The 17,876-nt window shown below is 40.4% G+C and overlaps 1 protein-coding gene across 1 annotated transcript in view; it reads left to right on the forward strand.

Annotated features, from left to right (window-relative positions):
* The window catches only part of LOC120955084 (pregnancy-specific beta-1-glycoprotein 11-like), a 71,365-nt gene that overhangs the window by 13,327 nt on the left and 40,162 nt on the right, over window positions 1-17,876 (forward strand). The gene's annotated exons all lie outside the window — the stretch shown is intronic.

Below are 17,876 nucleotides of genomic sequence, written 5' to 3' on the forward strand. Positions count from 1 at the left end.
GAAAGTCAGATTAAACGATCTTACTTTTTCCCAAACATGATCAAACGAATCAGGCAATTAATTAATTCATGTACAATTTGTACTCAACACAAATACGAACGAAAACCATATAATATAAAAATTTCACCAAGGCCAATAGAAAATGGTCCTTTTTACAGAGTCCATATGGATATTTTCGGCATGGATAGACACTACTATCTTTCTTTAATTTGTGCATTTTCGAAGCACCTTCAACTTATAGAAATTAAATCTAGAAACATGACAGATATACGGAATGCCCTTTCACAGTATTTCAGAACATTTAGACCACCAAGAAAAATCATTTGCGACCATGAAGCAGCTTTTACTAGCATTCAGTTCCAAGACTTTTTAGCTAATTTCGGAACCGTAATAGAATTCGCTTCCTCATCAGAGTCAAATGGCCAAATAGAAAAAACTCATAGTACTATCATTGAAATTTATAATACCAACAAACACAAATTCATCAATAATTCATCTCCTGAAATAGTGCAAATAGCGAATTCAATGTACAACGATACTGTTCATTCAGTCACCACTTATACCCCTAATGAAATTATTTTTAATCCAGGGTACACGATAAACCCACCAGAAATAGCCGATAACGCCGACAAAATTTTCAAAAATGTAAAAAAGAACCTTCAGCTAGCTGCAAATAGAATGAAGAAAAATAACGACAAAAAAGAAATTGCACCTGCTGTAAATGAAGGACATGATGTTTATATAAAGAAAAACACTAGAAAAAAGCTAGATCCACGCTTTTCAAAATCAAAATGTTTGGTTAATAATGAAAAAACCATTCAAATTGGACCAAGAAATGTCAAACGCAATAAAAATAAAATAAAACGCATAAGAACATAATTGTACAAGAAACTAATATTTTTTATATATTTACAGGATTTGACGTCTCAAAAACAAAAAAAAAAAAAAGAACAGACGACTGGCTGAGCACAATTTTTTATTTTTTTTCTCTTTTTAGCAAAAAAAAAAAAAAACTAAAGAAGAAGAAAAAAAAGGATCGCAGTGGTACGACTCTTTGTCGCTCATTTAAATTTAAAGCATTTAAATTAGGAAAAGAAACTTGATAAAAAAGGGTTAGGAAATCGAAGGAATCACAGGAAATAGAAAATTAAATCATTAATTGAAAAATGAATAATTTTGAATTTAAATTTTTTTCTGCTGCACGACAAGACGTCGTCAGAATAGTTATGTTGATGGTCATTTTAATAATAGCTGATATTAAAGCCCAAGAATTAAAAATAACTAGTTTGATTGATCAACCAATTTTAATTCTAGAGAAACATAATTGCAAAATTCAAATCGGTAATATCAATATAATACATGAGGTAAACATAACAGAAATTGAAAATACAATGCACCTATTAACTCAAGTAGCTTTTCGCCCAACCAATAGTCCTCTATCAATAATTGCGAAGCATAAGGTTAGAAACTTATATTCTAATTTTAATCTCATAAGACCAAGGAAGCGTTTGATAAGAAGCGTAGAAGCTATAGGCTCGGTTTGGAAATGGATTGGAGGAAGCCCGGATGCACATGACCTGCAAATCATCAACAGTACAATGAACGATTTGATAGAGAGTAATAATCAGCAATTCGTAGTAAATGAAAATCTTGGAATGAAAATTAAAAACCTCACCAAGGAAATGAAGCAGATGATTGAAAATAGAAACGACATTCTTCTTAATGAATTAGACATGCTGACGGCAATTATCAATATAGATACAATTAACAAGATATTAGAAGATATACAAGAAGCGATATCGTTATCCAAAATGTATATTACAAGCAGCAAACTTCTATCACCACGCGAAATTGCTATTATACAACAGCTATTAGAAGACCAAGGAGTTAAAAGCGATATTCCTGACGAGATCATTTCTTATGTCACACCTAAAATAGCAGTCAACAACAACAAACTGCTCTACATACTTAAAGTGCCAGAGTTGCAAAAAGAGGAGTCAAAAGTAATAGAAATACTAGCACTGAATCACAATAACTCGTTAATCAAAGACTATCCAAGGCAACTCGTGAAACAGAAAAAGAAACTATATACAACAAAGAACCCAGAGAAATACGTACAAAAGTATTCTGATATCATGGATTTTTTCGATAACTGCATCGCTCCATTAGTAATGGGGAAAGAGAGCCATTGTCTAGTAGTTCCGGAAAACGAAACAACAGCTAAAATGATAGGTGATAATCAACTTCTTATTGAAAACGCAAAAGATCATTTGGTAACATCCGATTGTGGACCGAACGATCGACTTTTGAATGGAAACTTCTTATTAACTTTTTCTAATTGCACCATACAATTCAGAAACAAAAGCTTCACATCAGAAGAAATCCATGTCAAGAGTCCAGCTGTATATGGGACAGTATTCAACATCGCAATTCATCGAAAAGTTGTCGAAACTCCTTTAGCCTCCCTGGATGATAGAACATTGACGAATCGCAAACACATCGAACACATCTACTTGCAACAATATAAAAATATTACTTGGAATTGGAGCTTATTAACTGGACTGGGAGTGTCCACTACAGTATCTATTGCCATTATCATATTTGTCTATTTTTACTTTAGTCGTTTCATCTCAGCCATATCAAATCAGATAGAAAAGAGGAAATCTCGCTCACAGAAGTCGTCACGAAACCATCGTAGAGAAAATAATCTCGAAGACAGTTTAAACGCATGAGGACACGCTTTTTTTCACCCCCTGGAGGAGTTATGTGGCATTGGACACCAGCACGTGGCACGACACAATGCTTTACCACATTGCAGCGCGGCACATTCCATCTCTTCTAGTTCCCACGGGCGCGCATCATCGGACACCAGCCAGGCCGACAACGCAGACAGCACGGTCGCGCGACATCGGACACCAGCCGGACGCAGACAGCTCCCACAAACATACACCGCCAACCGAGGTAGAATTAATGTGAGTTTTTAGTTTTAATTTAGAACTCATTGGAGTAACATTTAATCTTTTTGAATAAAAAGCCGAATAATAAATGTACACCGCATAATTATATATTGATGTATATATTTAAAATACAGATTGTAAAACATGTAACCTTATTTAAATGATGGCATCGTTAAAGGGTATGCACTTTGGTTATGTCATTCTTTCTGTTAATGTTCACATCTTTCTCCCTTGTATCTTAAAACGGCCCGTAAACGCTTTTGAAAGTCATTGCAAGACGCACGCAAAACTTTGTACGGCACATTGTCCCAAATCTTTACCAAACTGTACTTGAAGTCCTCATAACTAAAATGCGTAATGTCGTCAAACTTTCCTAACATTAATATCCCCAAATACGGAAGTGAAATAGCTTCCTATTTGAAGAAGCGGTTGCCAATTCAGATGAGGTGATAAAATAAGCCAAATTATTCCTATTCCTTTTCTGATCGATTGAAATTTTATGAGCTGGTGCTGTATCCTGTAGAAAGAAATATTTTTAATATTTTTTTCAGAAATAATTTTAATAGAAGGAATTCACAGGGTTTTTGACAAAGTGCTGCCAAAAATACTACTTGCTTAGTTTCATGCCTTTGTCGATGAATAACTATGGTAATTTCCCCGTTTTTCAATATAGCTCTTCAAACCAACTCAGGCGATGCATTTTGATATCATTCAACTGCCCTTTAACGGATGGTATATCACGAAAACATGCTCGATAAGTACGATCATTTTGTCAGTTCAAAGTTACCAATAGAGCAGCGGTCGGCAAACTTTTGAGGTAAAGGGCCAACTTAAGTAAATGATCAAAAGCCACGGGCCAGTTAATTTTGCACCTAAAATGTTAAAATATTAAAATTTGCAAACAAAATAATGTCTTCATGACATCAAGCAATACAGTTTATGAAATTGTTGTTTTTCTGTAATAATATCATGCAATTTCAAACAAGTTGAAATATTCATAATGTCTATTATGACACTTGATTGTAATAATATTAGACTAGTTAGATCTCGGGTGCTCCTGGAAGATTAATATTTGCATGAAAAATTGAAGGAGGTAACATTACATAATTTTCCTCCTGAATAAAAAAAAAAACTTTGAGTAGGCAAACTTATCATACTTATGCAGCATGTCTTGATATACCAGCATTTAATGGCTTCATTGTATAAAAGAAGTAAAATAATATCAAAATTCATCATCTGAGTTGATTTGTGGAGCTACATCGACAAACGGGAAATTATCATTATTTTTCATTATCAAAAGCCATTTAAAACCTTGCGCTGGAATACTATTGAGAAAAGGCGGATTTTACTTCCAACAGGGTTCAGCTCCAACCTATAAGACTTGAACGAAGTTATGAGTCAAATACAAGGGATAATGATTTAAACTCAACTAAGATCAAACATTTAAATATTTAAATATTTATCTTTAGCATAAAAATAAGAGAAAATAAACAGATAGCATATCTTGCAGCACAACCCGAGGATAAGTACATTTAGTTAGGAGCGGCTCCCAACGAAAATAGATTCAAATTAACTTGTTAATCTATAGCTACTGTTAAACGTCTTACCATTTGTTTCAGTAAAATCCTTTAAGGTCGCATAGGATTATGCATAGCAAGGGCTAATATAATGCTTCTTTTGTGATTTTTTTTCTCTTTTTCCAGAAAACAATGTTTGGTACGCATTGGTTTAAAGGTTTGACAGAATTAAAAGTTAAAGAAAGGATTGCAAATTGGTTGGTACATGAAAACGATGTGGAGATCAGGAGCATTTTCATGTAAATAAAAAATAAATATAAATTGTTTCACACCATCATAAAGCCTTGAAGCATGAGCCTACCGTTATAGCGAAGAATTTATATTTCTGCTCTCCCCAATCCATCCCCTATCCAATGATCCTTAACCTCACCCAACGCACTGAATGTGGAAAATAGGCGACCGGAAAGGAAAAAAAAACCCTAAAGCATCCCTTTAAAGCAAGTTTATGTTCCTCCAAATGTGTAAAAACGCACACTGCGGAGCGAAGCGAATCAATTAGCACCTGATCAGGACTGTTGTATCCGCTTTTTCATTCACCTGCTGATTAGCCCGGACACGTACAGTCGGTGGAAGTTAATTTGAATGTTTTCCTTTGCACCGCACGCTCTTCCCGTCGTGGATGAGTGCCATTGTGTGCGTGTGTGAGTGCGTGAGTGTGGCAAAAGATTAACTGCTATAGTAAAATAAATAAACATCAAGTAGGCGAAGCGATTGCACACGACCAAAATATCCCGGAACGCGCGAAGAAAGCGACGGCGAATTGTGGGTGAGCTGGGGGAGGGAAGGGAAGGGAGTTTGGGTTGTGCGGAATCAACTGCTCGCAACCGCTCTGAATGCGTCTCACGTAGGGAAAACAAATCCCACTCGGAATGCCACGACGTGTTCCCTTCTGCTCGTCTCCATCACCCCTCCGCCTCGTGTCCGATCGTTTTGTTTTGGGTTTCATTTTTGGGCTGTGCTGTGTTTTCTGTGCGGCAATCCGACGTCAGCGGCCTTCTTACACGGCAACAGCGCCATCGGTTTGCAAGGTGGCTTCGCTTTCTTCGCGCTGGGTAGACGGGTAGGCATACGAGCCGTGCCTGCCAAGCGTGCATGAATTCATTTAAATGTTAATTAAAAGATGAAATACGTTGCATGATACGGTGGATTTACGCCGCTGGAGCGGAGCGGAGATTTGTCTGCTGCTCGGTGAGGATGCAGATTTTTCAGCGAACCTGTGCTCAGGCTGCGTAAAGTGTATTGCCGTGGATGGTAATAAAACCTAACAAGCACGAAGTAAACGTTACCTTCCCCCATGTGGGAGGAGTGGCTAACAAACCGGGAAGCGATAATTGTTGCACAATTAGAAGGTTGCTGCTGCCTGTTGGGCCTCTCTAAAGCTTTCCCCGTTTGGGAGCCTTTTACATTGTCTGCCTGAAGCTCCAAGCAGCATCCACCGTCGTTTGGCATGCCACGCGGACAATAAAATAAAGACGCTGTCGCTTAAGGAATCGAGCGCAGGAAACAGTTTTCGTGTTTTCCATGCCGTTCATTTTTTCCCCTCTTTCTTCCGCCGGGATCCAAACACTTGCTGCGCGCTCCAAGACGGAACAGTAGGCCTTGAAATTGGAGTTCATGAAACTGAAAACTTCATCAGTTAATCTCCCCTTTCCGGGAGCTTTCCCGCCGCACAAAACTCGCGTAACGTAATTATGCCCTGCCAGAGCACTCGGAGCCAATGGAGTTTAGTGCTACGACTCTCGCTCCTTCTGCCAGCAATGTTCGAAGGGCAGACAGACCGATCCGTTCCAAAGACATTCGGCAGCAGGCGGGCGGAATGGGTGGATGAGCGCGTACTTGTCATCTGCCGCCCCGGTTGCACGGGTGGAATTGCTTTGCCCTGGAGTAGGCTGCTGCTGGTGGGTGAAGCGGAAACAATTCAAACCTTCTGTATGCGAGCGGTGACGGCGGAAAAGGAGCAACGTGGAAAACAATGCCCTCGCCCCGGTCCGCCTGCTGCTGCAACGGTCTCACATTTCACATTCGAAAGTGTGCGCGAGTTGAATTTTTTTGTGTTTTTCTCCCCGTTTGTCCCATTCCGCTCGGAACGCGCGCCCCTCGGTGAAAACATTTTACAACAATATCACATCATATTTTCTCAATTATAATTAACTGCGTTGCACCCACGGGCGGGCCACCGACCCTGCCCAAACCCTCTTTGCAGCAATTCAAAGACAAAATTCCAACATTTTCTCCTCCAATCTTTTCTTTTCCCGCGTCTCTCCTGGCGTCAAAGCGCTTGTCTGCCGCCCGACGAGACGAGTTCCCTTTTCGCTTGCGTTCGCTTTGACGGCTGCCGCGCGCGCCCCGTGTGCGCTATTTTAATTACGGCAAAGCTTTTGGCACTGTTTTGCACATTCGCCACCACCACTCCCAGCCGGGACCGGTTGCATTTTCACGCGAGTTAGTGGGCCCCGTGTTCGCACGTAATTCGATTCGTCGCTGGCGTTTGTGTTTGGTTTTTGTTTGTCCCGTTTTGCCGTGGTGCTTCTGCTGGATTTGAAGCTCGTTCGTTTACTGCCGTTGCTAACGGTGGGCGTCGAGCTGCCGAGCGCCTTGGTTTGTAAAGCGGATTAAACCCAACACGCGGCTACAAACAAACAAACATACATACACTCATACACTCGGTAAAAGATCGGAGGAACTTTTTTGTGTTTCGTTGCTTGATTTTGCTTCGTTTTCTTTTTGAATTGAAAAAGGAATAAGTCGTTTGGAGCAGCTGTCGAGAGCATGATAATTGAATGTTTTACCTTTTTTTGGTCCATTTCAAGATGTGAGTTTTTGTGTTCAATAAAAGAACCATTGCTTTCGAATTCATTTTAAATAAAACTGTGCAGATAATTTTTAGTTGCATGGAAAGAGATCTAAATTATTATCAAAAAGTCATTGTAGCTAACACAAATTTATTATCCAAATTATGGTATATTGATTCAGTTCTATTGATAAGCAAAAACATACTTAACGCACATTACGTACAAGCTAGGCACATTTATTTGGTCAAAAGAAGGTCCTAGGATATCGATTCACCAATTAGCCATGCCTAAGGTCTCAATCTCAAAAAAAGGTCTCAACCTGCTTATACCAGAAGCTAAGCTTAAATCATTACTTATCAATAGGCAAATAAAAGAATTAGATTACATTCAATGCACTCAAAAATGCATGAGTCATTTACAATCCACCAAATATAGCAGATATTCCATCATTCTATCCATGCTTAAACACAAAAAGATTATAAATGGCTTATCTATCAACACCAATAATCCAAAAGCCAACAGCAAGCTCAATATTCAAAGCAATAGTTAGTTCTTATAGCAGTCCACAAATCATTCAAAAAATACAATAGCATCAATTGGAATAATGTATGGCGCAACGTAAACGTAAAAGTACTATATCAGGCCTATCATATACGTCGAACGGCTTTCGAATCCGTCCAAAGCACCAAAATCGAACGGGAGAAAATTTGGTATCATATTCCCCGTTCGAATCGATGAAGGTTTCGTCGACTTTTTTGTTCTTGGTCCAGCTTGCTTGACAGTTGGTCGAAGCAACCGGTGAAAGGAGTCAGTGTAAACAAACTGATTGAGCACTTCTTTTAAAACAATAATTTCCATTTTTTTTGGTAACAAATGGATTCAATGTGAGTGATAATAGTGTTACTAGACGTGTGTTGAATATAATTACAAATGTACGGTCTCAGCACAATTTTTCGATCGAAAAAAATCGATAGGTGCTCACGTTAAACTGATAGTATAACTATTTATTTCATACCCCTGCATGAAGTCGATTCTCATCGAGTTCAGTATTTAGTGTAGGCAAACCATTTTTTTTTTTAATAATTAAGAATTGATTTTTATCACCCAAAACATTGAAAAAAAAACCAAAACAATTACTAACCTGCATTTACAAAACTTTTTTCAAAAACATTAACCTTGATTTATGGAATTAATGTGATATTCGAAAATTTCCGCAGGTCCATGCGTTGCAGTTTTTTTTTTGTTAAATTTGTGTGTTTCCAACAGCTTAAGCTGTCAGGAGAAAATTACTCGATTCTGTCTACTTGATCGCCATATATGATATCAATTTAAGCTTCATCGACTCGATGACGGCCGATCGAAAATCAACTTGTCAAATGATAGGAATATGAACAAAATGAACGTTTGAGTGAATGTATATTGGTTAGTAAATGAAAAGATATGCACACAACAACTCCAGTACAAAAAAGCCAATTGTCCTAATTGTGATAAATGTCGATGAAGACATTCAACACATGTTAAAAGAATGTAATGAAAGAAAGAGAAATTGGGATTTTTTTTCTGTGCAAAAGCGGAAGAGCTAAAAATTTAAGTACTGCCAATAAAAACACTTATGAAACTAGAACAGAGAATGAATTATGATGAAGGAGGGATATTGGTAAAATTATTCAGCAATTACGTGATAGGCACAATGAAACGTAAAATTCTCCCGCAGGCAAGAATACAAGGAATGTTGCGGATGTTACAGATAGGTTAAAAGGATTAAGTAGGTTTAAGTGAATGTTATAATTAACCCGGAACTAGTTGCTATTAAAATTTAAAAAAATGAATGTTTTATCTTTTTTTGTCCATTTTAAGATGTGTGTTTTTGTGTTTAAAAAAAGAACCATTGCTTTCGATTTCTTTTTTTAGTACAATTGTGCTGCTGATTCTGTTTGGAATTTCCCATAACCTGTAGGCATTTGTCCCACAGGAAAAGCAAATCATCAGATTAACATCACAACTATATGCACAGTGTTTTGCTATCTACTGGATGCTTTTGGCACAAACTGCACACAATTTCAACAGACATAATTAGAACCTCCCCGGCCCAATCGCAACGAATAATTCGATCCAGTAGTAAACCATCTTACCAATTCAATCTAGCACTAACAATAGCGCTTTACGTCCAAATTCCGCACCGCTCTTTTTGATTCTCTAACCCCCTCCCCTACCTTCCTTTCCCTCAATAGACCCCAATCGTGGTTGCTCCTCGAAAAAGGTAACCACCACACCATTAAACATGTCATCGATCGAAATGAAGATGTGCTGAAGAGTGCATTCCGTGCTGCCGTGAATCTGCGGCGCGCCAGCAGCTCATTGCGCACGCAACGTGTGGCGGGGGGGATAGCGGTTGGACGATTGGAAGGCAGGAGCAGGGGATTGTTGGACCAAAACCAACCAACCGACCGACCGACCACCAACATTAGTACCCCCTTCACAGCCCTTCGCATACCCTTCCGTAATGGTTTCGCTGGGAATGATTAATTTCTCGTGTGCCCGTTTTTCGGTTCGTGGTGCCATTCGGTGCTTAGCGATTTGTCGACCCCCCCTGCCCCTTCCCCATTCCGACGAATGCTTTTGTGGAAATTGGTGCATCATTTGGAGTGCTCTCTGGGTTTTAAACTCCCTCCCTCGGTCCTGCTTCCTCCTGCTTTCCCATCGCCGGTAACCGATATCGAGGGCGCGTGAAGGAGTTACAAAGGACGCGAGCATCGTCCAAAACCATCGACGAGCCACACGCACACAGAAGCGGGGAGCGGGGAACGAGTGGAATGGCTTGGGAAAACATGGCATGAATTTTACTTTCTCATTATCGTGCTGAAACGATGCTGTGCGTGTGTGTGTGTAGAGGGGGCGTTGATGGGTACAAAGCGCAATACCGCCTGCTGTACAGCGATGGATATATTGTTAAGGGTAGTGATATGTTCCACATCACGGTAAAGGTGAGCTACGCCACGGACGCACTTATATTTTTAATAAAATAGAGTTTTGGATTTCCTTTTTTGTCTCTTTATTGGTCATGATCATAGTAACTTTTAGCAATGAAACTACGATGGTTCAGGGGGGGGGGGTCTTTGAGTATCCATCAACGATCTCACTGCACAGTGGGCAACGGCCATACAAACGCCGGGATGAAAATCAATTCCTTATGTTATTGCAGTTTTTAATCATTCCATGCCATTTCTTTTACTATAAAGAGCGGACCTATGCTAAAGTCGTCGCTAGGCAAGCAAATAACAATTAATAATTATTTCTCACAACATTGCATTGTTGCGCAGTAAGGAGGAATACAGGGTTTACCTAGCCAATCCGGCATCGTCAAAGCGTTATCGGTCGCCGTAAATACTTTTTCGGGCGACGTAAACCCTCAATTTGGCACTGTCATTTTTATTCGAGCCTTGTGAAGTATGAATCAGGCAAAGTACAGAATGAAAGCGTCCTACTCTTGAAGGAGTCAAATCGGTCGCTCCGGTGTGTTTGATCCATGAAGCAGTTTAAAAATACGTATTTTGCATGTTGTTTAATTTATTATGTGTTATTTTAAAATGTTTACCTAATTAACCCAAATAGCCAGCTCGTACTTTATAGCTGATTTGGGGCTGTTTAACGAAAAATCGTTCCGATGTCGTACTTTGTGGCTGATTAAGAGATAGACGGTACTTTGCGGAACTATGGAGCTTTTTAACAGGCACACGGCACTCTTTGAAACTTTGCGGCTGATTAGCACTATGTGTAGGGTTCATGATGGAACTTGAAGGCTTGTTAAGAAAGGGTACTGAACTTGGTGGAACTTTATAGCTTTTTAATGCCTGTCATCGGTACTAGGTGGCTCTTGTCATAGTGTCAAAGACTGACGCCGGCAATCATCTCATTGCTGCTGCACAAGTTAGATTCGTTAATTGAAGAATGAATATTGAGTGAAGTGATTGTGAATTATCAGTAAATTGTGTAAATTTGTGTGTAATTCATCAATACAAAGAATTTAAAAATATACACATGTGTTTAAACGAAAAAAATCTTGTTGTTTATTTCATCGATGACGCTTGCTTGAAAATAAAACACAAAGAAAAATAATCCCTGGCACCGTGGCATAAGGAAGCTACTTAGGCGCTGTTTGAAAGACCCACATAGAACTTTGATGCTATTTATCTACTGCAAAAGGTGAATTAGAGCAGCGTGCCAAAATGAGCTGCTTAAGCAATTCTGGCTATTTGGGAAATCACCAAACATATTGTATTAAAAAATATATAAAACCAAATTGCATTGTACGGGGTTGAATTAAAAATAAAAAAAAAGGTATTTGAATAATTTGTTATGTAATTAAACTTCAAAATAGTGAATTTTGAGTTTTGAGTAGTTGCTAGAAAGCAACAAAATATAAAGTAGGCCCAATTCATTCTATACTTTGCCCGATTCATACTTCACAAGGCCCGAATAGAAATGACAGTGCCCAATTGAGGGTTTACGTCGCTCGAAAAAGTATTTACGGCGACCGATAACGTTTTGACGACGCCCGATTGGCTAGGTAAACCCTGTAAGTTGCTTACTAAAAACAACGTGCTAAAAACCGAGTTTTTAAGGTTGGTTTTGAATTGAGCTGATTCCTATCATACGACATTTTTTAAACTGTTTTTCCTGTATTCAGCTTTGATATCTATGCTTGTTCAAACCCCCTTTATGGCAAGTAGTTGGATAGTGGTATGACTCCTACAACAACACATGTCAAAATCGCTAGCGCTATTTTCAATAAAAAATTAATAATTTTTGGGCTCGCGGAGCTAAGTTAAAAGACAAAAGCTAGAACAAATGATGATCTTTCCTATGATATACGACTCAAGACAAAAAATGACAAAAACTTGTCCAACGACACACTGATTTTCAAAATCTGACCATCATTTACTAAAATATGATGGTTTATGTTCGGTCGAAAAATAGCCTAAATTTGGAACAAAAAACACAAAGTTTGTACTTTGATGGCTTATATCTCAGTTAGTTTAACATGAAAACTTGAAATATGTTGGTCTTAACTAAGTTAAAATATCTTTTTTAAGAAAATGCTTATGGTGTTAACCTTCGATATAGTTGGTTTTTCGATTTTAATCGATTTTAATTTTTCGTGACAGTGATGACGACCCACCGTGAGCCATCCTTCGGACAAAGTTCAGAATAAAAGTAAAACAAAAATCTCGCACACATCGGTCGAACCGATGCGTAAAACCGCAAATCTATTCGGCATGGGTACGGAACGAGCCCTTTACCCGTGTTTACACACTGAACGAATTGACAGCGCCCAGAATGACCTGCCGTGGGCATGAAGGTCGCGCAACGCGACGTGAGCAATAGCGCTACCGATGCACAATTTAAAAATTATTTTATTCCAAAGCGCGCACCGCCTGCATCAGCAAATGTGGTGAAAAGCATTCTCTCATTCCCGCGCCCAATAGAGGGCTTCAGTGCAGACTTGAAACAACTATGGAAGTAAGGCGAATGAGCGTTTTAATAGCGTAATAATCGCACCGGCTTAAAATCGCATCACACCGCGTGACGATTCGAAAATCACTTTAAAACCTGGGACGGCTCACATTTATCTTAAGCGTTTGTGCCAGCGAGGACGTGCGGGGCTAATTTATGGTCGTTCAAAACAACGAGCGCCTCGCCGACCCGAACGGTGCAATGCGATGAAGAGATGCATTTAATTTTATTTTACCACGATCCTCATCATCATCCACTACCAATAAGGGTCCCGAAAGGTATGGTGAGGCTGTTTCGACCTAAAATCCCCCTTTTGAAGCAAACGAGGAGCGGGTTTCAGCATACATATATAAATATATGTGAGTATGTATGTGTATATGAGTGTGTAGAGGTATTTGATGTAAAAATATTACATCTCCAATATGGTTACTGTTGCAGAGAAGGTGGTGGAGCGGGTCAATAATTGATTCCATTTGACATGGAACGTATGCACACATACACAATGGCAAACACAGATTTGAAAACGGTATTGAAATAAATTGGGTGACTGTGGTGAATGCTCATTGCTGAGGGACGGAAATAACAGAGTCTGTATTTTCAATCAGATGAGAGAAAAAGGCGAAAAGTGGAATTTATTTTACGCCTAAAGGTATGCATCCTTTTTTTCTAAATGCCACTGCAAACCGCCTTCTGAGGTGATTAACGAATGCAATAAAAAATTATTAGTGCTTTATGATGTTAAAGCGAAACACGTCTACTGTAAAGAACATCTTCTTCTACTTCTTTGGCTCAACAGCCGATGTCGGTCAGGGCCTGCCTGTACCCACTTGTGGGCTTGGCTTTCAGTGATTAATTGATTCCCCCCCATAGCAGGATAGTCAGTCCTACGTATGGCGGCGCGGTCTATTTGGGGATTGAACCCATGACGGGCATGTTGTTAAGTCGTACGAGTTGACGACTGTACTACGAGACCGGCTCGAAGACTGTAAAGAACATATTAAGTATAACATTCTGTCAAATATGCCAAAGGTATGCGATGTTAGCACTTTTTGATTGTTCTGTAATGCACATTGCCCACCTACCAGGCGTGATTGATTGGAAACGGAGCTGTCAAACCAAAACAGGACCGCGTAATTGATGCTAGCTGCCATCTTAAGTGTTTTACTTTCACGTTGAATAAACCCAACCGACCTCACAATGGTTCCTTCGCGGCATCACATAATCGTCATTTGGCCCTTGCTTTCATTTCGCCTAACCATGATGACAGTTTTGGACCATAATTCCCCACTACAACCGTCCTCCAAAATAAAGAAAGAAAGAGAGAGAGAGAGAGAGAGAGAGAGAGAGAGAGAGAGCCATCGACGAATGGGGCGAACGCCGTGAACGGTCGCAACTAATGCCCAGTGAACCGTCATCCAGGGCAAAAAAAGGGCTGGAAGCCCAACCTAATTCTGTCTAATCTCCTTCCGGATATAATAACATTATTTGCGGGGCAAAAGTAAAACGCCGGCCACTGTTTGGTACCGGTAGTCTTTTGGTCCCCTTTTGGAAGGGGGTTTTGTGCCAGCTTCGGTCTGCATTTTGTTTTCCTGTGTGTGCGTTTGGTTTTTTTTTATTTATTTCTTGCTGCTTTGTAGTCTTCAGTGCTCTATTTCTCTTTCACAGCAATCTCGTTAGTGTTTACCTCTTGGCAGTGGCGCGTTCCGAGGCCGAGATTTGCGTCGGAGATTTATGACTAACGATCAAATGTCCCAAAAAATCGCCTACTCTACCGTGTGCGTGCCCTTTCGCCGGCTGCAAGGAAAAGAAAGCAACAGAGAGAAAGAGAGAGAGAGAGAGAGAGAGAGAGAGAGAGAGAGAGAGATTTATACCTGTCTTCCAGTTCACAAGAAACTGCTTCAAAACTCGCTTACGTTTAGCCGCGAGATCTTCTTGTGCACGAATAAGACTGTAAATAAAAACCGTAGCAAAATTGGTGCAGCCAAATCACACACACTCACACACACACACACACACACACACACACACACACACACACACACACACACACACACACACACACACACACACACACACATCTATTCAGCCAGTCTCAGGACCTTTTGGGTGTGTATGGCAATGCAACCGTTTCGACGAAGATCAAGCCGGCTCGATCCCTTAAGCTGCAGCACCGCGTCCAAAGAAGGCAAAAGGGCACACCATCCTAAGCTCGAGTATTTTCCAGCAAGCCACTTTTATGAGACATTTTCTCTTCTTATAAACCTCTCTGCCCCTGACCTGCCGACTGCAAACACACACACACAAAGAATATGGTGTTCACAAAAAAAATACGGAAAGCGGGAGGCCATTTGCCCGGCGCACCGTATGCTCCGGCCGTCGCTTTAATTTCCACTGGCGTGTCTGCTGGCTGTCAGTGCCGCGATTCAGGCAGCAGAATTCGACGGACTGTGGTGGAACATGTTGAAACAAGTAGTGCCACACACATACACTCACACAGACACACTCACAAAAGCATCCTGAACCCGATGGATTTTTGTGTGTTTGCTTGATCTTTTCCCCGGGTTTTCTGCTGTTGTTTTTTTGTCTCTCCCCCCCATTCGAACTCTCCCGGCGTGTTGGCTGTTGGGCGAAAACAGAAAAATCACGACGAAAATAAAAGCAATCGCACGGGTAAGAGGAACTGACCCTCTGCCGCCTCCCCCTCATTCCCTTACTCCCCTCTCCGATCGGTTCAAGTGTGGCAGAAGAAAAGTGCTGCTATTGGCAAAACGAGAGGATTAGGTGGTGGCTTTCGGGGAGATTTTTTTTGTTCACCGGTGTTGCTAGCATCTCCGTAGGTACGCTGCGGTCATTGAAGGGAGCATTCCCGTACCAGGGTGTGCCGGAATAGAGAGCCCTGCTATGTATGTACCGTCCCGGCCGTGCTCCATGCGCAAGAGGGATGAGCCAAACACAAGCAAAGTGGGAAGGAAATGGGAGAATTATGGCCCCAAGAAGCAGCTTTCGAATTCCTCCAGGCTGCGACATTTCTTCATCGACGTACACTCCTGGCTCTTACTTTGCCAAAAGGGTACCAGATTACCCAGGGATATGGGGGGAAGCAAATGGAGTGGGGATGGAAGGTTTTGGCAAGGTGCGGAAGACAACTAGAAGCTGCGGAGAGAGGCATGGGGGAATGGGTGAGAAAAATCATTTATTTTCTAAATTGAGCGTAAAATCTCTGCAGCAAAACTTGTTCCAAAATCTCCTTTTCCTCGGCTCATTTTCCTATTTGCTTGCTTGGTTGGCCTGCCTGCGAGACTCTCTTATTGTGCGGCTATGTGGTATTTGTCGTTTTGCCTCTGTCCTTCGAATGCACTCAGTACTAGTGTGAGTGTGTGGGTGAGTGTATATGTGGGTGTATATGTGTGTGCATATGAGTCAGCAGTACGAAGGCAAACAATAATGCGAAACATAAACAATGTTCTGCGGCGTGAATAATGCCTCCATTCTGTACGCCTTTCTCTTTCTATCTCTATCTCTCTCTCTCTATCTATCTATCTTTCTTTCTTTTATGATTATAATGAAACGGTAAGGAAGAAGAATTGTGTAGGAGGGTTTTTAGTTGATTCCTAGAACAAAAAACACGTACAGGATTAATACAAAAAATCCACACACATAATGCAAAACAATTCACCGCTCTCAGGACCATCCATACACTGCATCATAGAGCGAGTGACACGATGATAAGCTGTAGACAAGCACACAGGAAGGGACGAAGTAAACAAAAGGTGAAAATTGAAGGTTGTCATTGTTGAAAGGATAAGGAAAACCACCTTCGGCCAAATTCATTCCAAACCCCCTAGCAGCCATCGCGTCGGTACGCAGATGCGGCGGATAAGCGTTTTTCCCACCGGATGTTTGCTTATCCGTTCGTGCCGTTACCACCCGCTCTGGGGTATAAAGAAATGCATAGAAAATGCAATGCAGAACGGAAAGTAGCAGCTGACGGGGTCATCCCTAACGCCGTCAATCAGATGGTTCGGTCCCAAACACAGTGTGCTGCGGGCTAGCGAGATGACAAATCGACCTGTTTTTGGAATTGTTTGTTTTTTTGCGTGTTTATTTAGTGACGTTGCATACCAGAATGCAAAAATCAGTACACAGCCTGGTTCCTTGTCTTTAAGAGAAGATCTTTGCTAGTGAAAGATAAAATTTGGTTTTAATTGAATGCGTGATAAATTAATGCGTGGTAAAGATAAAAGATATTTTCAATATAAGAATATTTGCAATGTGTTATCAGAACTGTTTTAAAGCTTCCAGGATAGAAACTACAGTTGGATTACATAAATTGTATCAGTGCTCCGATCTTTTTCCCTTGAGGACTGGTCGCTATTCCAACAGTTTCTTAAGCAAGTGTCCTAATTGCGTTTATTGTATTTGCTCCTCAAAAAAGATGAACCATTAGAAAAAAAAGTAGTGAACATTTTGGATGCAGCTCATCTGCCGATGTACTTTGTTCTAGACTTACTGTTGATACGTTTTCACATGTGGTTTAATGCAGTGTTGATAAACAAACAGCTGTCATAACGATGAAACGCAGGCGGATTAACCGGGATGATTTCACCACCAAGCACAGGACAGAGCTAGAGAATGGATAAAGAATGATAAGATGCAGGAGCGAGAAAGAGCTTAGAAAATTAGCGATGTGAACGCAAGGGTCGTGAACCCTACCGATGGGTCATAATAGTTCGAGTTTGGTGCAAATTTGGGCATTTAGTTAAAAAGTGAACACGATAGAGAACGAATTTTTTAAACGTGTTGATTTAGATTGAATCACCATTGTTAAAAATTGCCAAATAAAGTTTACTTTTTAGTAAAGTTACTCTTACCTTTCTTAGTTAACTGGGAACTGTCATTAAAACCTATTCAAGTTAGCGATGTAAGATGATCCGGATCAGTAATTTGAGCGAGTGAAATATGCATCAGTTGTTTAAAGATCCGGATAACCGCTTCCCTGAGAGAAACAAAGTAGTGTTGGGTTAATACTGATTCAG

This window comes from Anopheles coluzzii, chromosome X, assembly GCF_943734685.1.
Source record: "Anopheles coluzzii chromosome X, AcolN3, whole genome shotgun sequence".
Taxonomy (NCBI): domain Eukaryota; kingdom Metazoa; phylum Arthropoda; class Insecta; order Diptera; family Culicidae; genus Anopheles; species Anopheles coluzzii.